General features: G+C 31.9%; 1 non-coding gene across 1 annotated transcript; it reads right to left on the minus strand.

Annotated features, from left to right (window-relative positions):
* Positions 1-6,021: 6,021 nt before the first annotated feature.
* Positions 6,022-6,129, minus strand: LOC131178184 (small nucleolar RNA R71). Its single transcript, XR_009147316.1, has one exon. It is a non-coding gene; the product is annotated as a small nucleolar RNA R71 (small nucleolar RNA).
* Between the last annotated feature and the right edge of the window lie 1,130 nt (positions 6,130-7,259).

Consider the following 7,259-nt stretch of genomic DNA (forward strand, 5'->3'; position numbering starts at 1 on the left):
AAATTGGACTAATTGAGGGCCACTATGCATTTTTTGGTAGAAATCAAAGGTTAATTTATGTATTCGACTTTCTTCAATTTATTAAATAATGAAGTTTGGGAGTGAAATGAGAAATTTTTAAAATTGAGGGTCTTACTAGACTTTTTTATAATGGTAAATAATACATTTAGCCCAAAAACAATTAATCATAAAAAAATGAACAAGTAGCAAGAGAAATAAATATAAATTGAGGGGATAAATTAATGTAACTGGAGCTAAACCAAATCAATTGAATTTGCATTGTTCAATTGAAGAACCTGTTTTTAATGTAGTTATATATGTCACTCTCCCCTTGTTTCTACTTTTCTCTCTCTCTCTCTCTCTCTCTCTCTCTCTCTCTCTCTAGGTGTCTCTCTCCATCTTTTCCCCGTTGTCTCCCATGTTTCTCTGTCCCTTTAGTTTTACCCTCCTCCTTCTCAATCTTATTTTGCTTTACCGCTCTAATCCCTCTAGTTCTAGAAAAAAAAATTCAACAAGAATAAATTCCAATAACAAAATTAATTTCAGAATCTACAACAAAAACAAATTCTCATATTCATGATTACAATTTTATTTTTCAATTTCAATTATAAGAACACATCAATAAAATTTGGCTCCGATTGGGACTTAAAATTTATGTCACTGTCTTAAATTCAACTCTAGTTCTAATACTACCAAACTAAATCTCATTAATACAAGTTACTAGTGAGTGACGGTGATCTAATAATTACCCAAAAAATACAACAATTACCACATAAAATTATTAAAGAACAAACCAACAAATCAAAGCTAGAGTCACATAACAATTACACAATAAAAGGCACAAGTAGCTGGTGGTGGGCTTTGGGAGCTGAAAATGAGGTTGAATAAGGAATCCAAAAAGGGGCAAAGGGAACATCTACCTATTGAGAAAGATCTTAATGATAGGAATGGAAATGAGCAATGTAATTGTAAAATTCGCAAGCGCACGAATCATACAAGTATTATAGAAAGATATCATTCTGATGAGAATGGTGTTGATTATCAAACTATGGTTTTTTTCAATTAAAACTAGTTTAGTAAATAAAGAGCAATTAAAAGTAAACCAGTTGCAAAAAGTACTAATTATAGCTAATTTAATCTAAATAAAAACTAATTAAAAGATGATACTAGAGTTGGGGTTTTCATACTTTTATTAATTGGGTTTTAATCCAATCTATCCAACAATTAGGTATTTATGACTTTAAAGGAGATTAATTTTAAACTCTTTTAGATTCTTTTTAAGATATCAAAGATGTTTTCCAATTAAATCAATTCCTACATTCATGGCTCTTGATTTCCCACTATTAATCTTTATCTTTTAGTCCCTTAATCAATGATTTAAATTAGTACTTAATAGGTACCAATAACAAGCAAGCATTATATCACTAGAAAATTAATATAAGCATAAAACTCATATCATTGAATAGAAAATCAAACCAAATCCATTGATTGAATCAGAGTATTACAATACCCAACTTGAACATTTAAGAAGACTAACTGATATTCATATTTACAAAGCAAACTATAAAGTAAAATGAAATAAACAAGAAAATAAGCAAAGGAGTAAAAGAACCCAAGTGGATAATCTGCTTTAATGATGAAATATGGGTTGGAATCTCCCTGGTGCAAAGAGGAAATTGAGAATTCTAGTTGTCATTCTTCTCCCTTCGAAAATCTAAGTCTAATTTTATTTTCTTACTTATACTACTTGTAGAAAAACCTAAGAATATGATGTTTTTATACTGCCAAAAAGATGCATTAGTAGGTTAAAACTGTAATAGGTTAAAAACAGTACAAATGGTGTAGTACAGAGATCCAAATTGTTAAATTCATGTAAGCAACATGTTTAATTTGCACGACCTGTGTAACTACAATTTTCATTTAAACAATAAAAAACGTGGGTCGTGTTTGTCCTAGTGTAACTCTTTTTTTTTTTTCTTTTCAGCCTCTGGAGTTGAGAATTACACTAGTCTATGCAACTAGAATGATGAGTTGTGTACTTGTCAAGTTTGATATTACACAAGCAGGAATAAAGATTGTGTTCTTACTAATGTAACTTTCTATTTCTCTAAGACTTAGCATTTCTTCAACTTTTCAATAGCTCGTTAGACTTCCAAATCAACATATGTCTCCTTTATAATTATTGCAAAGACCTTTAATACTTGAAATTAACATATAAAAGCAAGAAAAACACAAATAAAAGCAAAATTATAAAAATAAGGCAAACTAAGTTGAAAAATAAATAAATGTGCATAAAATAGCCATATGCAAGGGCAAAATAGATGCAAAACATGTCCTAAATCCTATAAAATAGGAATGTATCAAATACCCCAACTCAAACATTTGTTTATCCCCCAAGCAAATCAAAATCAAAGTGCAATGGAGGTCCTATCTTTGAAATTGAAAGAATCACTAATCTAGGCTTTCAAACTTGCTCTTAACCACCAACATACTAATTCCCCTCCTTCAAGACATAAGGAATTAAGTAGTTACCTTAGAAATCACCACTTAGCTAACTTTTAACTAATAACCCAAAAATATGCAACCATAATTAGAACAAGAGCTAGTTATACTCAAATAGACTCATAAATAATCAATGGCTAAATTGTCTCAAGTGAAGATGATAAATGGGAATAGATGAGTGAAGGGATATCCAATCCTATAGGCAAACCTCATATCCCTCTCTCCACTAATGTTGCAAGCATTATAAAAAAATCAAAAAGTCTTTATAAAGGTTGTGATGGGGCTCAAGGGTTGCAATATGGCTACAGAAAAAGAAAAAAGTTAATCAAAGTAAAAGAGCAATTAGTTCATAAAAGATCAAAAATGCACAATGAATTCTTTTTTCTTTTTTTTTCTTATAAAGGAGAAATTTTCGATTTATTTTAAATGCTAGCATGCTTGATGTGCTTGGCTAAGGACTTTGTTTTTAAATCTTTGAATTTATTGCACTTCTCCCTTTTAATTCTACCCCTAAACTCATTTCTTGAACACTTAAGTGGATTTTTTTTGTAACACTAGAACTTTCTATTTTACTACTCTTTTCATTTTTTTTTTTTTTTTCTTCTTCTTCTTCTTCTTTTTTTCTTTAGTGCAAATTTCACTTTTACAGACAACCACTCATAAGGGTAAGGCAAGTTTTTAGGTTTAAGGCTTGGTAACATTATGGGTTCCAAAGAAATAAAATGGGTAAAATGACATCTCAAATTGGCTTCAAGGGGTGGAAGGGTAAGGCTAATATAAGGGTTAAAAACAAAAAATGCCTAGATGATCTCTTTTTCAAGTGAAGCTAAGATTTTGCCTCAATAGGTCTAAAAGGCTTGTTCTAGGACTGGTGAGACACAAAATAGCCAAATCATGACTAGAGTTTTCTTTAAGCACCCAAGAACTACATGTGACAAATTAATAGCAGCATAAGTAGGCTAATTGACTAACCTTTAGCTAAGAAGCAAAACAAGAGTACACACTCAACATCCTTGCACCCATCTAGCACTTTCAATCAATCAAACCCCTCTAAAGCAAGATCAATCACCTTTTAAGGTAATTCTCACTTTTTGATACATGCATTTTATAGGGTCATTGAGGTTAAATTTCATAGTCATTTTATTAATATGTTAGTTATTTTTAGTTGATTTTATGAGTTATTTACCTAATTTTTCATAATTGTTAATTTTTGGACTAAATTATAATTTTACTTTTACTTTATAGATAAAATGGTGTTTTTGAGGGACTAAAAAGTAATTGTGCAAGCAAAGAGTGATTTCCAAACCCAAAAGTGCCAAAATGAAGCTTGGAAATTAAAAATTATGAAGTTGTCGAAATCTGCATGACTTGTTGCATAACCTGTGCAGTTTTGCATAGGAACTAGAAGGAATTGAATATCTACCAAAAAGTGTATAACTTGCTGCATAGCTTATGCAGGTTCCTTATACAGTTTCACAAATGAGACCTTACACCAGCCAAAACTTGCACAACCAGCTGCATAACTTATGCACTTTCACGCCTCTCCTTATGCAGCTTTACGGAAGGAATTCCCAGATGGCCAAAACTTGCATAAATTGCCGCATAACCTGTGCAGTCCACTTATGGACTTTCAGAGAAGGCTTCTAGACATTCCAAAATCTGCACAGCATGTGCAGATCTACATAACTTGTGCACTTCCTCATTAATTGGCTGAAGAAGCAAATATTCTCACGTGTAATGACTTTATTTTAGCCCATTTTTAGCCTATCCTAGGGTTTTTATCAAGGGTATTTAAGCATCCTTACATCACATTTTATGAGAAGGGAAGAATAATAAGTGAGAGAGGAAATTTTTGGGAGAAAAAAGAGAGAGAAAAGGGAAGCACGCCATTTTTGGATTGCTCCAGCTAGGATTTTGATTTTTCTTCATCAAATTCTTCACACCAAACATCGGGTTTTTCAATTTTAATTTTACTTTTCATGTTTTATTTCTTCTTCTTCGTAAAATCTCTTATATTGAACATGGATTGTGAGTAGTTTTCTTTGATTCAAAAGTTTGAGATGTAATTTTTGATTTATTTTCGTGGATTTAAACTGGGTTAATCCCAATTTAATAAATTTACGAGGTTTAATCCATTTCTTGTGTGCTTATTCACATGCTTAATGAAGGGCCCCATTAAGTTATGTTCTTAATCCTTGGTTGAAGCACCGAAAGGAGAAGACCAAGTGATAGATAATCAAGAAATTGGACTTAATTAGCTTAGATCTAGAAATAGACTAAAGATTAAGAGGGATTAATAGATCGATTAAAAAACCTAATGGGTCTTGGTTGATTTTAACTCCATGAAAGTAGGATTAAGTTAATTAAGGCCTCTTTGTCTCACTCGAAAGAGATTTCAAAGGATTTAGAATTGGTCTTCTTTAAGGCTAGCTAGGAAAATCCCAAAAATATGAATCATTAACTCTAGAATCGTCTTTTATCAATTGTTATTTGGAATTTTACTTTTAAGTGCTTAGTTAACTCTTATTTCATCAATTTCCATTGTTAATATTCTTAATTTCTTTATTTATCCAATTATTAAATTAGTCATTATTCGAATTTAGTTTTGCATGTCCATACCTTAAATTTCAAATTCCCAAATTTCTTTTATTTGTTTAATTAAATTACAATTTTAGTATAGTTCATTTTACATTAAAAATTCAATTGGAAACACAACTCTCCATGGGAACGATATCTTCTTCTATACTACTTGAATGACTTGTATACTTGTGGTAGTCCACATCAAGTTTTTGGCATCGTTGCCAGGGTGTTGTTTGTTTAAGATTGAATTCTTGATTATTTCAGTTATTTATAGTTTTTATTTTTATTATCTTTTCATTTTGTGTTTGTTTATTCTTTTTAAGTACTTTTTGATCTTTTATGAGAAGAGCTAAAAGCACAAGTGACACATCTCTCTTATATAATCCTGAAATTGAGAAGTTTTGTAGAGTCAACAAGAAAGAAACTAGAAAAAGAAAAGAAGTATTGAGAGCAGCTGAAATTGAACCAGAAATGGCTGAAGAAAGAGTTAGGATTGGTGGAGCTAACGGTGGAAATAAGAGAAATAATGAAAATGAAGCTCGAGGAGAAGAAGTTGTTAATGCTAATGTGCCGAGGGGAAGTATGATGGATCATGCATTCCCTCATTTTGATGATTTGAGAGAAAGCATTACAAGACCAAGGATAGATACAAATAGCTACAAGATGGATTTTGGAGTACTACAAATGATTCAAAATTCTCAATTTGAAGATCATCATTCAGAAAATCCACATACTCATCTTAAAAAGTTTGCTATGATCTATGATATGCAAAAGCAACCTAGAGTATCAGATGATGCAGCAAGGTTGAAGCTATTTCCATTCTTTTTAAAAGACAGAGCATTGGATTAGCTTGATTCTCTACCACACAATTCAATTACAAATTAGGAGCAGCTCACGGATGCATTTCTTGCACAAATATTTTTCACCTGGAAAAACTCAAGAATTAAGGAATCAAATGACAGCTTTTAGGCCAAGAGAAGATGAAACTCTTTATGATTCATGAATGAGATGGAAGGAGTTGGAAAGACAATGTCCACATCATGCCATTCCAAAATGGATGATAAACGAGAATTTTTATACAAATGTTACTCCTACTATTAGAGGAATCATTAATGCTCAAACTGGAGTGGAATTCATCTTTAAGCATGAAGATGAAGCTTATGAGTTGTTAGAGAAAATTACAAAGAACACTCATGTATGGAGTAGTCCAAGAGGGCTAGCTCCAACTCAAAAGAGGCAAGTTGCTGGATTGTATGAGCTTAATCCATTCAACATGATTAATGCCAAATTTGATGCACTCATTAATGTCCTTGCTAAGAAAATGGAGGATTTAAGTATGTTAGTCAGTTCATCATCATCTTCTGGAAGTTCTTAACAAGTTGCTTATGCAGAAGGAATAATGAGTTGCGGAGTAGATTATCCTTCATATACTTGGAGGAATCATCTCAATTTTTCATGGGGAAATCAGCAAAATTAAGCTTTAACTTAGAACTTTCCACCACAATAATAAGGCCATCAGTACCAACAGCCTAGGCAACCACCATCTGGTTTTTAACAAAGGAATGTAAATCCTGCACCTCTACTAAAACAATAGGAACATGGCTCTACAACCGAAGCTTTGTTACAATAAATTCTTACTAATCAAATTAAGCATGATGAAGAGATGAGAGAGATGAAAGTAATGCTGGAATAGGTGTAAACACATAATAGAATGCTAAAAAATCAGATTGCACAATAAGCAAGCTCATCAGGTACCAAATCTATAGGGAAACTTCCTAGTCAGACAGAAAACCCAAGGGAGCATTGTCATGCCATTACACTGAGAAGTGGTAAAATAATGCATAATAATAAGAGTAAAAAAAGTGAGAAGAGAGAAAATGAGGAAGATGTTGATAAAAATGAAAAACAAGAGAGTGAAAAGAAAGAGAGTGCAAGACAAGAGAAAGAGGAGAAGTACATACCTCCAGAGCCTTACAAGCCTTAACTTCCTTTTCCATAAAGATTTTAAAAACCCAGATTGGACAAGCAATTTGGAAAGTTCTTACAAGTTTTAAAGAAGCTATACATCAATGTGTCTTTTATTGATGCTCTTTTCCAAATGCCTTCTTATGCCAAGTTTCTGAAAGAAATTCTCTCAAATAAGAGGAGACTTGAAGATTATGACACTGTAGCCTTAA

The sequence above is a fragment of the Hevea brasiliensis genome, chromosome 2 (genome assembly GCF_030052815.1).
Source record: "Hevea brasiliensis isolate MT/VB/25A 57/8 chromosome 2, ASM3005281v1, whole genome shotgun sequence".
NCBI lineage: Eukaryota > Viridiplantae > Streptophyta > Magnoliopsida > Malpighiales > Euphorbiaceae > Hevea > Hevea brasiliensis.